The sequence below is a fragment of the Plecotus auritus genome, assembly GCF_963455305.1.
Source record: "Plecotus auritus genome assembly, chromosome: 11".
Classification (NCBI taxonomy): Eukaryota; Metazoa; Chordata; class Mammalia; order Chiroptera; family Vespertilionidae; genus Plecotus; species Plecotus auritus.
Window position 1 is genome coordinate 11,726,731 of NC_137777.1, and position 14,791 is coordinate 11,741,521.

The following is a 14,791-nucleotide window of genomic DNA, read 5'->3' on the forward strand; positions in this document are numbered from 1 at the left end:
TGCACAAATGGCTGTAATTAGTATGGCATTTATAGAGCCAAACCGCATTTCCCTTTCGTCTTCTGACTTTTCAGTGCTGGGGCTGAGAGAGGTTGGCAGCCTCACCGCCGACCCCCCGAGATTAGGGAACACCTGCCTGCCTCCTCGGCTCCGGCTCCGTGGCTGTGGAGCCCAGGCCTCTGTGTCCTCGCTCCTCTCAGACCCTCGGATCCCGGGGTGTTGAGAGCAGCCTGACTCTTCCTGACCCACTGGAACCTCCGACCCTTCCTGTTTCCACATCACAAACTACTCACACCGAAGACTCAGGGGTTTGGTAGGGTTACTGGACAATGGGGGAGTCCGGGAAAGGTCACCTCGCTCGCTGCTTAGCAAACCACCTAAACAGCTTTTTAGACACGCTCCATCCTCTCCCGGTACTCCTCCCCCTCCTGCCCCAGCCTCTTCAGGAACCTTTCTCCCCACCCCACCAACCGGCCCCCGGAGAAGCTTCTTCACAGAAGGCTCAGCCACCCGCCTCCTTGCTAACTCCCTTCCTGCCTTTCCTCTTAGGAGCACAGAGGTTCCTGTCCTTGTCTCCTGCCCCGTGACCTGCTGGGGTCTGGGCGTCTGCCCATGTCCATTGTCTGTGGGCTGGCTTAGTGAAGCCAGAGGACTTTGAGGCCAGCAAATAAAAATAGAACTGTCTCCCCTGTTGTTCTGAGCAAGGCCTTCCCCACCCACCAGGCTTTCCGACCTCAAGCCGTGAGGCCCCAGGGTCCCCCACAGTGCTGGTCTGGCCTCGGCTTCCTCCTGTGCAGAACTGTGGCTGCAAAAATAATGAAGCAGAAGCTGCTGGGCTTCAGACAGACTGATGGAGGGGCAAGGAGGCCTGGGGGCGGGGGGGTGGAAGGATGTGAACCCAGGGTAGTGGTTCAAGCTTCAGTAACTACTGGAGCTGACCTCTGGGCCTCACCCCAGGGATTCAGAGTCAGCAGATCTGGCATGGGGCCCAGGACTTTGTACTGTCCATGAACTTCTGACATAGATTGCTGCCCCACTTTGAAAGTCACTGGTGTCCAGCAGCAAGGGAAGAGGGGACAGGAGGGAAGAGAGAGAAGGGATGGAGCTGGAGCCAGGGCTGAGCCGGCCCATCTGACCCAGCCCTCCAGTCGCTCTGAAGCACTTCAGCTGTCTTTGCCTCAGCTTAGTACCAGACTAATATGTACAATCAGAAAGAGCAGTTCTCACTCTCTCAGAAAAAGATAATAACTCCATATCGCTTGCCTGCCTGAAATTGGTATACCAGTGGCCTTGCGGAAAGGATAGGGCCTTTATAGTCCACAGACCTGGGTTCGAATCCTGATGTTATCACTCCTGGGTTGTGGCTCTCTCACCCTGAGCTGTTATTTAAACTCCTTGACTCAACTTCCTCACCCATAAAATGGGAAGGGTGTTGACAAATGAAGACCTGTCTCATTGAGGAGCCCATGTTAGTCCATGGTTTTGGTCGATAGATAGTGAAAAGCTGTGCCAAGGGGAGGCTGGGCCCTACCTGAACTCTGTTTATGAGCTGCTTGTGGGGACCAGTCCCTGCCAGCACCGAGAGGGACTCAGTGGGCCTGGCCAGGAGTAAGATGTTCCGGGCAGCGTGCAAATTGCTGGAAATAAGACAGTGAATAAGCCAGCAATGCCTCTGCTCGCTCAGAGCTCACATTCTCGCACGAGAGTAAATCAGGTAAACCATCAAGGTTATTGCCACCAGAGGCGATGGCAGCCCTTGCCCAGCTCAGTGTGCTGTGCACCGTCAGCCTGACTGTAGCCTCTTCTCAGTGTTCACCACATGCCAGGGCCCTCCTCCATGCTTTATATTGTTATCTCACTTAATGCTCACTGCAGCTCTTAGAGTAGGTGTTATCATTCTCAATTTACTCGAGGTCACGTGGCTCTTAATGTGACCAAACCAGAATAAAAATCCTGCCATGTGTGACTCCATAGTCCTAGCTCTTAATCACCATGGACACTGTCCCATGATCCTTGAGGGCCCCCATATGGCAGCAGAGTAACCTCACAAACCAGAGAATCTCCTCCAACCCCAGGAAACAGGCAGGTTCAAAGGCTCACTGATCCCAGGGGAAATTCAGAACGAATTCACCAGGACTAACAGTCAAATGATTGTCACCTCTCCCCTCCTCACAAGACAACTACCAGCTGCTGTGATATGTCATTGTACATAATGATTGTGACAGTGACTCCTAGGTGACTGCCTTCAAACACACACACGCACGCACGCGCACACACACACCATATCTGCCATTTTTCATTCATACTCTGTGGAGAGAGGAGGAAGACACAGCTTATTCATAGGTTCTTCAAGTGGAAATGGACCTTGGCTGTCAGCCTTTTAGCTCCCTCCCCGACATAACCCAGGAATTGTGCTTCCTCCTGGTGCCCCAGATGGGCATGTCCACCACCCCTGCTTCCTGGGACACCAGGTCCTTGCAAAGCACCTGCTTCCCCCTCCAGCCTGGATCAGTGGTTGAACTGAAATCCTACTCCCCGTAATTCCTACCCTTGATCGGATCTCTGCCATCTGAAGCCATATACTAAAAAGTGTATTTCCTTTACCAAATAAAAAGAGAAAGCCCTTTCATTTTGGAAGAGTATTATCTACCTCCCCATTAAATTTTCTCTTCTTCAGGGCTGTGGGGAAGCATGGGACTTGGTTGGAAAGTCTGTAAAGAGGAATCTCGGAAAGGTCGGAGGCCTCAAGGGGGGACCTTGCCAAAGGTGGCAGACCCTGCCTTGACTTTTCCAAACAAGTCTGAGCCCCCAGGTGTTTTGCTGGAATCTTTATGTTTAGTCTTTAGACGTCCTTGCTTAAAGGACACTGCAGATGCTTATGTCTTCTCAAGGATACTTACCCTGCTGATAGTATCTAATAGTTAATTTTAGTTCAAGTTGTTACAATAAAAGCCTAAGGAGGCAGGCAAACGGGGCTGTCTGGTTCCTTTAGCCAGGCAGTCCCTTAGCCCTCTCTTTCACAGAAATGTGTGTCAGAGTAATCATTCATCCGTCGCTCGGGGTCTGCTGGTCAGCCCTGGCACAGGGGAAGTGACTTGGTGTTGGGTCTCTTCATTGTCCAGATAACTCTTTTTCTGGCACCAGTTGGCCAGTGGCTCAAAATGTGCCCTTCCATTCGAAGAGTAGGTCAAGCACATGTAATAATCTTACCTTCAAACCTCTGTCCATATGAGCAACTTGAAATAAGTGGAGGTCAACACTGTGGACTCTTCTGTTCTCCAAAAAGTCTTCCCCATCCAATACCATCCTATGAGGTATATGCGAAAGTGTTAGCATAATGCCTAGCTCATAGGGCTCAGTAGAAGTTTTTCTCTTTCCCTTCCCCCCAAAAAAGGGGCTGGGGAAACCCTCATGAAATGTGCCTGTCGTCACACCTCTGTTTCCCCATCATTCCCTTCCCCTTGAATTCCCACTAGTAAGAAAGAATTTTATCTTGTTTCCTTTTCTTTCTTTTTTTTTTTTAAACAAGGAATTTTTCTTTCCTTTCCCTCCTTCTAGAATATTTAATCTATCTGGAAGAATAATGACAATGCAACATTTAGAAAACTTCACTTGGCAAAAAAAACATAAACCTCCTTGTCCAACTTTCACATATTTTTCTCTCTTAAGAACCATACTAAATGTATTTTATTGCTTTCATTCTTCAGATATGTCCCTGACATTATTTTTCCCAAGATAGTTACGTGATTTAATAGCTTTTTTATTACAGTTTAATCAAGGGGCTTGAGCTAGAAAAACAGTCACATTATTAAAATAAGAAAGCTATAACAAACATTCCTCATCAATTTAGATGTAGAAATTCTTAAGAACTTAGCAAATAGAATCAATATATAATCAAGTCTAAAAAACCCCAAGCAATATAATTAACCATATTAACAGATTTTAAAAAAGACATGATTATTTCAATATATGCAGGGAAAAAACATTGGATAATACCCAACATTCATTCATTATAAAAACTTTCAGAAACTAGGAATAAAGGGGAAATTCCTCAACCTAATGAAAGGCATCTGTGAAAAAGCCTATAGTCAATATCATACCCAAGAGTGTGCTTGAGTCTGACTAAATGCTTTCCTCCTAAAGTAAGGAACAAGGCAGTATGTCCACTCTCATTACTTCTACTTGACACTGTCCTGGAGGTTCTAACTGATACAATAGTGAAATAAAAAGATTCCATTTATATAAAACTTCAGAAAATGCCAACTTTAGAAAGTGGTTGCCTGGGGCCAGGGCAGGAGGAGGGATTCCCAAGAGGCAGGGGAGAATTTGGAGGGTTTAGGATGATGGATATGTCATTATCTTGGTTATGGTGATATGTTGATATGTCAAATTTATTAAATTGTATGCTTTAAATATGTGCATTTTATTGTATGTCATTTATAACTCAATAAAGCTAATATATATGCTAATATATTATGTATAGATATTCAGAACATGGTGTTTTGGGAAGGTAAGTAGTGCTGAGACAAAAGGCTACAAGACATCAGAGAAAGAGTGATAGAACAATCAGGAAAGGCATTGTGGAGGGATTTTTTCCTAGCAAGTTAAAGAAGAAAAATTCAGAGCTTGTTGTCTGGGAGATGCTAGCTAGACCACACTGCCTACTGGAATAGTTTGTTTGAGGCATTGGGGGGGGATGAGGGAAGGAATGTAAACCCAAACAAATTAATGATCTGATTCTAAACTGAATTCCAACGGTATCAAGGGTAAAACCATATTTTAGTAAATTGAGTTTAGCAGTAAGATATAGGGGCAGAAAAAAGCCTATCTAATAAAAGAGTAATATGTAATATGCAAATTAACCGTCACTCTGCTACACCCACAAGTCACGCCCACCAGCCAATCAGGGGCGAGTATGCAAATTAACCCCAACAAAGATGGTTGTGGCCACAGAGCGAGGAGGAGGCTTGTGTTTCCCAGGCAATGGAGGAAGCCAAGCTTTCCGCCTGCCCTGGCGGGCCCAGGCCTCCACTCAAGGCTACAAAGTTTCAATTATAGAAGATAAATAAATCCCACATACCAGGGCCTCCACTTGGGTCACCGGGGGGTGTGGCCAGCCTGCAAACCACCACAGGCCCTTGCCCAGGCCACCCTACGCCCCAAGGGAACCCCCACACTGATCTGGGACACCCTTCAGGGCAAACCAGCTGGCCCCCACCCATGTACCAGGCCTTTATCCTATCTAATAAAAGAGCAATATGCAAATTGACTGTCACTCCAACACACAAGATGGCTGCTCCTATGTGGTCAAATATGGCTGCCACAAGATGGCCAGCAGGGGAGGGCAGTTGGGAGGGACCAGGCCTGCAAGGGAAGGCAGATGGGGGTGATCAAGCCTGCAGGGGAGGGCAGTTAGGGGTGACCAGGCTGACAGAGGAGGCAAGTTGGGGGCGATCAGGCCTGCAGGGAAGGGCAGTTGGGGGGGACCCAGGCCTGCAGGGGAGAGCAGTTGGGGGGGACCAGGCCTGCAGGGGAGGGCAGTTAGGGGCAAACAGGCTGGCAGGGGAGCAGTTAGGCATCAATCAGGCTGGCAGTGGAGTGGTTAGGGGTGATCAGACTGGCAGGCAGAAGCAGTTAGGGGCAATCAGGAAGGCAGGCAGGCGAGCAGTTGGGAGCCAGCAGTCCTGGATTGTGAGAGGGATGTCTGACTGCCCTACTGGGATCGGGCCTAAACGGGCAGTGGTGGGATTGGGCCTAAACGGCAGTCGGACATCCCTCGAGGGGTCCCAGATTGGAGAAGGTACAGTCTGGGCTGAGGGACACCCCCCATGCACAAATTTCATGCACCGGGCCTCTAGTAGGTTTATAATTGTAATACAAATAAGTAATATATTAATTAATAAATACTAATACAAGATTTTATTAGCACATAGCCCCATGGTTTCACTAGAGCCACATTCGGAGTCAGTGTCCAGAGTTTCCATTCCATGTTGGGACAGTCCCATTCAGCATCAGGCTAGTTTAGCTTGGGTTCCGCACTGCAGCCCATCAGTCCACTGCATGTGGGGTCCATAGGGCCACATGGCTGTGGAGGAAATACAGGTGAATGCAAGGCAGCAGGAACAAGAGCCAAGGACTAAGAGAATTCCTTCATTTGGGGGATTATGTATTCACAAATTTTCATGGGCTTGCAGTGGCCATGCCCATTCTGGCCAATGATCTCTGTTCCCAGGTGTGACTGACAGGAACCTTCCCTAGTCACCCCAACTTCACTGGGCATATCTATCTCCTTTATTGGACCCCATCCCCCAGTGATTTGCAGGGGATGGGTCAGTGGTGTCCTGGGGAGTGTGAAATTGCAGCTTCCTGGTAAAGCTGCCCAAATGACATGCCTATGTCTGGCCTCCCCTTTGCTCCTTTTCTATCTATAATAATAAAAGTGTAATATGCTAATTAGACCGGACATCCTTCCAGATAACCTTCCGGATGAAGCTGGGGCTGTGAGGGAAGCCTGGGTCCCAGGTGCCTGCTGGTGGCCAGAGGGAAGCCCCGGTCACAAGTGCCAGAGGGAAGCCGGTGCCGGCAGCTGGGGGAAGGAAGGCCTACTCTTGCACAAATTTCATGCATTGGGCCTCTAGTTATTAATAACTAGCTAATTACAACAGTGTCACATCCATCCATTCATTTATTCCTCCAATACTTACTGACTCTTCTATGAGCCAGGCATCCTTATGGGGGTAGGGGCAGGAGAAAAATCAGTGTTTCTCTTACATGTTCAAGACCCAAGAAATACTCAGATCTTGGCTTCCCTTGTGCTGCCCACATGGGGAGCAAAATAGGAAATATGCAATTAGGTTGCAATTCTAATCAGTTCAGTCAATTCAGTGCACATGTTTCTTATACCCATAGAATTAATTAGGAGACCACAGCAATAATCTCTGCTCCAGGGAGGAGTTTATGACATACGATGGGGGACAACTTCAGAGAGGAAACCTGGTTTTGAGAGAAAACCAGTGACTGCGGGAAAGAGCCCACACAAGTGGTTGGGCGCAGCCGGAGGTGGAGGATCAGAGTTCACGGAAATGCCTAGCACCACCCTGGATGTGCAGGGTGGTGCTAACTGACCCTGCCAATGGATGAGTGTTGGAGGGAGAAAGGGAAGGTCAGGGCCTGAGCTTTGGGGCAGCCCACAGCAGAGTGTGGAGCACACAGCCTCAGAGTAAGCAGCTGAGACCGCCCGAGCAGAAACAGAGACCTGCTGAGTGGAGAGAGTCAGTCATGGGGCTCCTGCTTAGCCGAGCTGCGGGGCCAGCACTGGGATATCACTGCGTGCAGAGAGCAGGGTTTGAAAGTGGGGGGAGGGTAATCTGGATGAGTAGGGCCCCGTGGGAGAACCGAATTGACTAAACATGAGCGGAGAAATCCCAGCTGTGAAAGAATTATTACACGGCAGGGAGAAGTGAGTTTGAACCTTGCAGAGCTTCTGTGATTTCTTAGTTTCAAATGGTTCTCAAAGTTGGGTCCCACGACAGCAGCTTGAACTTTGTGGGGAAACCTATTGAAAATTCAAATTCCCAGGCCCTACCCTAGACTCAGAGTGAGGCTTAGAAATGTGTTTTATTTTATTTTATTGATTTCAGAGGGAAAGAGAGAGGGAGAGAGAGATAGAAACATCAATGATGAGAATCACTGATTGGCTGCCTTCTGCACGCCCCCTACTGGGGATGGAGCCTGCAGCCGGGCATATGCCCTGACTGGGAACTGAACCGTGACCTCCTGGTTCATAGGTACATGCTCAGCCACTGAGCCACACCGATGGGGCAGGGATGTGTGTTTTAACAGGCCCTCTAGGGCAGTGGTCGGCAAACTGCGGCTCGCGAGCCGCGGTTTGCCGCTCTGTTGACTAATGAGTTTGCCGACCACTGCTCTAGGGGATTCTGAGGTAAGCTCAGGTTTGGAAACCATTAACCTAAATGTTTTAAAGTAGATCTCCCCCTGGGAGATCCCACCAGTAGGAGGTTTATACTAAGGATGTGATGATGTGGCAGCCCTTTGCACATTGCAAAGCTCTCTACGAGAGTACGGCGTTATTCGCTCGCGTTTATTATTTTGATCAACTGAATTCAATCAGATTTACTTACATTGTAAGGCTTTATTTTGTGGGTCCCCCCTTCTTTTCCATTCTCGAAAGAAAACTGAAATCTTGATAGCATGCAGGTGAATTGGTGGAAAACGAATGAAACCGCGGGGGGGGGGGGGGGGGAGAAGGGCGTGAGCACAGCTGGCGTGTGCCTGGCGGACAGGTGGCTTTTCTCTGGACAGGGCTTGTTTTGCTTCTCCCGGCCTAGAAGCGCAAGGCTGATGACTCACAGTGACTGTCGAAGGTCTTTAAATCCAGCTGCAGCTGTCAAAGTAAGAGTCGTGCTTTCAGACATGATAAAAGAAGGGAACCAGCCCCCACACGCAGATTGGGTTTTGCCTGTGTTTGTGGAGCCGTAACTCTGATGAGCTTTTGCGTTTGAGCAGGTGGAGATCCCACTGGTTTTCACCCGAGTGAAATCTATAATAATAAAAGCGTAATATGCTAATTAGACCGGATGTCCTTCCAGACATCCTTCCAGACGACCTTCCGGATGAAGCCAGGGCTGCGAGGGAAGCCCGGGTCCCTGGTGCTGGAGGGAAGCCGGTGCTGGCAGCCGGGGGAAGGAAGGCCTACTCTTGCATGAATTTTGTGCATCGGGCCTTTAGTAGCCCTAATAATCCTCTTCTCTCCTCCGTTGTGTGGTTGATCAGTTTTGATGTTTACATCTTAGTGTAAATAAACAGCAGGAGCATGTCTTTAAGGGTGTTCATTTTGCTTTCACTCCAAAGGAGAGATTACATTGTCACTGATGTCAACAGTATGCCATGGGGCTTGCCTAAAATTCTGAACGTCAGTAAAAGCCCTCGGGTTTCACCCAGGATGACGTCAGCCACAGCAGCCACAGTCTTTGTCCCGTGCTCCGGGTCCAGTGTGACCAGATGAAAGTTGTCCAAGTTCTCTGGGCCCAGGCACCAGGCCAGGGTTTCGAGATCACAAATGAAGGAAGCACTGAAATCTACGGTGCGTGCGAGACGCTGGGGGACACGCACAGCTTTGGACTCTGAGTTGTCAAATCCTCACTGATTGATTTCACCGGGAGGACTGAGCAGACACCATTAGCATCCCTCCTAAAAGTCTCCAGGAACTAAGAGAAACAAGCACACTTTGCTGACTCTCAGCTAGCGCTAAGGATTGCTCTCTGGCAAGGCATTGCTTGAGTTTGGTGAGATCTTTTGTTACAAAACTGAACATTTCCTACTTTGATAAAACTCAACATTTCCTACTTTGCTGTATCAGATCAATTCAGAATAGAACGCACAAACCAAAACTTGGCCAAAGATACATGACATTATTTAAAGGAGTCGGAATCTGAGGCCCATGTGTAGGGTTTTCATAGGCAGCCAACAAAGGCACACTAACGAGAATTGTGATGTAGGCAACATGTGGGTGGGGTTCACCTCTCCTCCATGCTTAACTTGGCCCACACCACCAAGACCTTTCTTTACCCCAGTCTAAGAAAGAAAGGAGGCTAATGTCTGCTGAGTACCTACCATCTGCAATAAGATGTTCTCGCCACTTAATTATTTAACCTCTGTGGAAATTAAATCTTATAGAAATCACCCAGCTGCAGCCAGATTTGGCTCCAGAGGCAATATTCTTTCACTTGATCTGATCACCTTACTCCCCTCACCCCCCTTTCTAAGGAAACATAACTTCCCTTTATCTATCTCCTCCTGCAAGATTCAAGTCCCTACTTTTTCATATTGCCTCCTTCAGGTCCGTGTATAAAATAATCTCTCCGGTGAGGTCACCTTCTGACCACACTATTTAAAACAGAAGCTCCTTTCTCTCCACACTCCCAACTCCCTTTTCCTGTTAATTTTTTTCTGCAGCACCTAGAGCATCTAACACAATATATGTTTTTACCTGTTGCTTTTGTTTATGCCTGGCTCCTCTCAGTGACGTGCTGGTAACGTTTAACAATTAGATCTCCAGGGGGAAAGGCTCTGATTTGTAATGTTCACCAATTCCTGTGGTGTAAATACTGCCACCGCAGCTGATTTCAAGAAATGCACTTGGCCTTGATGACTGTGGAGTTGGAAGAGGTGTGCAGTCCGGTGTGTGAGTTGGTAGGAACTGGCTCCTATACAGCACTGGCTCCCTGGGGACAGGGATCGAGCGATGGATGTTTTAAATCTGTTTTATTCACTGTTGTTTTTCTAGCAGTTTGAACAAATTTGACTAATTCAGGCAGTCATTCAGATATATAGGGTGTCCCCCAAACATGTACACACACACTTTGAATAAGTGTTGTTGTATGGCAAATCAGCGAGCTAGATACAAGATGCCTTAACAAGCCAATTAATTAGGAGTCGTTTATTGCACGCAGGTTCAGAGCAGAATACTTCTGTCAAATTCTGAACACCCAAAGGAGGAGGAATTCTCTTTTTATATCTTTTCAGGTCCTTGTGTAAGTTATTTTTACAGACAACTTGTAACCTTGAGTACATATCACATGTATACAGACACCTGTAACCTTGAGTACATATCACATGTATACAGACACCTGTAACCTTGAGTACATATCATATCTATACAGACACCTGTAATCTTGAGTACATATCATATCTATACAGACACCTGACATTAGTATCAGCGTATCAGCCCCTTATGTTAGATGGCTAGCTTGCAAGGTCAGACAGGTAAGTTTATCTTTTCTATTATTCAAGCTAAAAAACAGGTTATATTTTACAGAATAAGAGACTATCTAAAAATAACAGAGTTGACCTACAGAATAAGAGACTGTCTAAGAATAACAGAGTAGTTCAAACAGCAGCTTCAAACAGCAGTTTCCCAAAGGAGGGACCACCGTGCTTCAGTGTAAAGGCAGTGTTTATGAAAATATATTTCATTTTCAAAATTGAGCTATCAGCTGTTAAAGCATGTATACATTTTGGGAGGCTCACCCCATATTTTTAAAAATTGACCATATGTCAGACACCATGCTAGATATTGAGCTTTAGGCTGGACAAAGCAAGCACGGCCTCATATGATAGGGGAAAGAGACATTAAATAATCAATTGCAAATTGTGTTAAATTATAATTGTGGTTAGAGAAACTGTGTGGGGGCGTGGACCTCTAATAGACTGGTGGCTGTCAAGTCAGATCAACAAATGTCTATTAAGCACCTATTGTATGACGCGCATGGTATTACTCAGCAGCCTGAGGAAAGAGTAGACATCATGTTAGTCTCTGAGTTTACGGCCTAGGTGAGACTAGCGAGGGAGGATCGCCGGTCAACCGTGTTTGTGTTGCATGGATGTGGGTTCATTTGTCCGTTCACAAGTACCTGTTGAACACCTGCAATGTGCCAGGCACTGTGCTAGGTCCTGGGGATGCCGCAGACAGTGAGGCAGCGGGTCCTTAGCTGTCCCGATCATTCTTCTGGTGTCTGCAGCTGGGGGCTGGTTCCCAGATGTCATTGTGCGCTGAGTGCTCTCTTGCTTGAGATGAGGAGAGAGAGGAGTGCTGTTCCCTTCTCTCTCATCTTCCCATGACCCCGCTTCTGATGGAGGAGAGTATTTTTAGGACTTGAGGAACATCTGAGAGTGGGGAGGCAGCGGCCTGGACCTTGGCCACTGTTCATTCAGCAGATGAACACATATGGAGCACCAACTACATGCACGAGGACACAGAACTAGGCTCTGGGGAATCCAAACTGAGGCAGACCAAGCTCATGTGCCGGTGGAGCAGGCAGCTGTGACCAGGTCCTTCCAAATACCCTGAGGAAAATGCAGGGGAGCAAGAGCAGAGCCACGTGTATGGTGCCAGGGAGTCAGAGGAAGGCGCCCAGCCAACCTGGGAAGGCTGCCTGGAGGAGGTGACATTGGACTGACGTCGTGAGCTATGAGTGGGGGGGTCCTCAGGTAAAGAAGATCTGGAATGGTAATGGCAGCTCCGAATCCAGTGCTCCTGCCGCCCCCATGGTTTTATCACCCTTCAGTGAAACCCTCCCAGGCTGTGAGAAAAAGAAGTGCTGTTTTTCAAAAGCATAAGGAATCATCCAAAGGAAAAAAAAAATCTGTATTTGTTTCAAATGGAAGTGACTGCTGCCAAAAAAACAACAGCTGTTTTGTCAGGACCTAGTCTGTATTTATTCCGTTGTCTTTGTTTAATTAATTTTATCCCATGGCTTCCCTCGGGACAGGACAGATCTCTAGTGGCTATAAATCCCCAGCCTCTTGGAAACAGCATGAAAGGCCACAGCCATGAAGCCAACGGGCAGGCTTGCTGTTTGTGGGACTGTCCTTCTGAAATCTGAGCCACCATCCTTCTGTTCCTACCACCCTTAGCACCCTCACGGAGTGTCCGAGGGGACCAAGGACTGCAGTGATTCTGAGATTTGTTTAAAGAAGGAAACTGAGCCCAGCCCGCATGGCTCAGTGGTTGAGCGTCGACCTATGTACCAGGAGGTCAGGGTTCGATTCCCCGTCAGGGCACATGCCCGGGTTGCAGGCTCGATCCCCAGTGTGGGGCGCGCAGGAGGCAGTCGGTCAATGATTCTCTCTCACCATTGATGTTTCTATCTCTCCCTGTCCCTTCCTCTCTGTAATCAATAAAAAAAAAAAAAAAAAATTATATATATATATATATATATATATATATATATATATATATATATATTTTAAAAGAAGGAAATGGAGGCTGGCAGTCTTAGTTAATAAATGGAGTTAATAAAGGGGAGACTGACTTCTGGGTCAGGGCACCTTCTTCTTGGAGGATTGAGGACTTTGGGCCAGAAGGTTCAATTATTCGAAGGTGGGTGCCCAGTCCCGTCCTGAAAGGAATAAGCATTTCACTGCCTCTAACTACCCCTCGGAGGGGAAAGACTTTTGGAAAAGAGGTCATTGCTTCAAGGTCCTGGTTCATTGTTTTTGAAATGCTAATTCAAAGGGGTTCTTTTGTAATGTGTTGATTTTTTTTTCTTTGTTATGAAAGTTCTTGTCATAAGCTCTTGTTAGGAAATGTGAAAACAGATCCTTATAAATAAGAGCCTCAGTCACCCGTGCTCCCACCGCTCCTCCCTAACCACTGTGAGGCAGGTTCCCACTGGACACAGAGAGCCGGGCAGAGCAGCGGCTGGAGCAGAGAAGGTGTGGGGACCCAGGCGAGGAACGCCTATCCCCACCTCTAAAGATGGGCTTGGGGTTTAGGGGGTTGGTTGCTGCAGTGTGCTGAGTACCATTTCCCAGCCACCGAGCCTTTGTGCAGGGAAGCTCCCATCCCATCCCATCCCATCCCACCCCATCCCACCCCACCCCACCCCATCCCATCCCATCCCATCCCATCCCATCCCATCCCATCCCATCCCATCCCATCCCATCCCATCCCATCCCACCCCACCCCATCCCATCCCATCCCATCCCATCCCACCCCACCCCATCCCATCCCGATCAGGGCACTCAGAGGGAGACACAGTGAAGACTTGGCTGTGCAAGGCCACTGCGATCCGTGCCAAGAGGGAACGCACAGGGCTGTGCTAACCGCTGGTGGGCGAGGCCAAGGCTCTGAAGAACAGTTGAAGGGCCTCATTTCAAGAGGTTAATTTCCCCATCCATGTGCAGCCAGCCAAGGCCCTTCAGCCTGAGATTCAGAAAACTGCAGCTGTTTCCCAGCAAGGCAGCACTCTTCATTTCGCTCTGCTGGAAGTCCTTTAGGTTCAGGAGCGGAGAGGAACTGTGATACTCCGAGAGGTGTCTTTCTAAAGGAATTGACCTAGAGTCACCCCCACAGCCTGCCGGGAGGAGTTGAGAGTACCCAGCCTGTGGCCAAGCCCTCTGCCATCTGGGGTCGGCTGTCCTCCAGGTCCTCCCTCCTGTTACTTCCCTGGACTTGCGAGTGAAGTTCGACGCCCATGCCTGTCCTGCTGTCCTCCGTTTCTGCAGTTACTCACACTGGTCCCTCGGCCACTTCCCTTTCTCTACTCTCACGCTTCCCTGTCAGCTGGGTCGGATCCACTCTTGACTGGGGGCAATAACCCCCTTCCTGAACTGCTACTGCATTGTCAGCATCTCTCGTGTGGGTGTCTGACACGTTCTATCTTGTCTTTTAGTTATCCAGGGTGCATCTGATGGCCACTCTGGCCTTTCCGGCCCTCACATGGGCTAGTTTGTTCTACCTCGGGACCTTTGCACGTGCTGTTCTTTCCGTCAGGAACACACCTCCTAGAGCTTCCTGTTACTAACCCCTAGAACACAAGCTGGTGACTGCGGGAACCCCTTTGTCTGCTTGGTTCACCCCTGTATCCCCAGTGCCTGGGACAAAGTAAGGGCTTTATTGATTGAATAAAGGAAGAGTATCCTCTAATTCCGGTTTTTCTTAGGTCTCTGGCCTAGGCTTGGAACTAACTGTAGATTTTGTTATTCTTTAATAATTTTTGCATGAGCTGAAGGTTTTTTTGGTTACTGGTATTTTCCTTATATTGGAAATCTCACTTGGATTTTCCAGTTGGAAATCTAAGGCACAGTTATTCTGAGATAAAGGAATTTGCATCTAGAATTTTTAAAAATCTACTTTATTGATTTGGGATGAAAATACATTCTTTTAACATTTTATAACCAGAATCGTTATTTGTGGGATCTTAGACTTAAGCACTTTTAATGTTATGATGTAGATTTTATTTTTAGAATTATATAATGCATTTAATAG

The 14,791-nt window shown here is 47.8% G+C and overlaps 1 protein-coding gene across 4 annotated transcripts in view; it reads left to right on the top strand.

The window, feature by feature from the left end:
• MATN2 (matrilin 2) overlaps window positions 1-14,791 on the top strand; it is a gene marked incomplete at its 3' end in the record, with an annotated part of 124,469 nt that overhangs the window by 64,332 nt on the left and 45,346 nt on the right. The gene's annotated exons all lie outside the window — the stretch shown is intronic.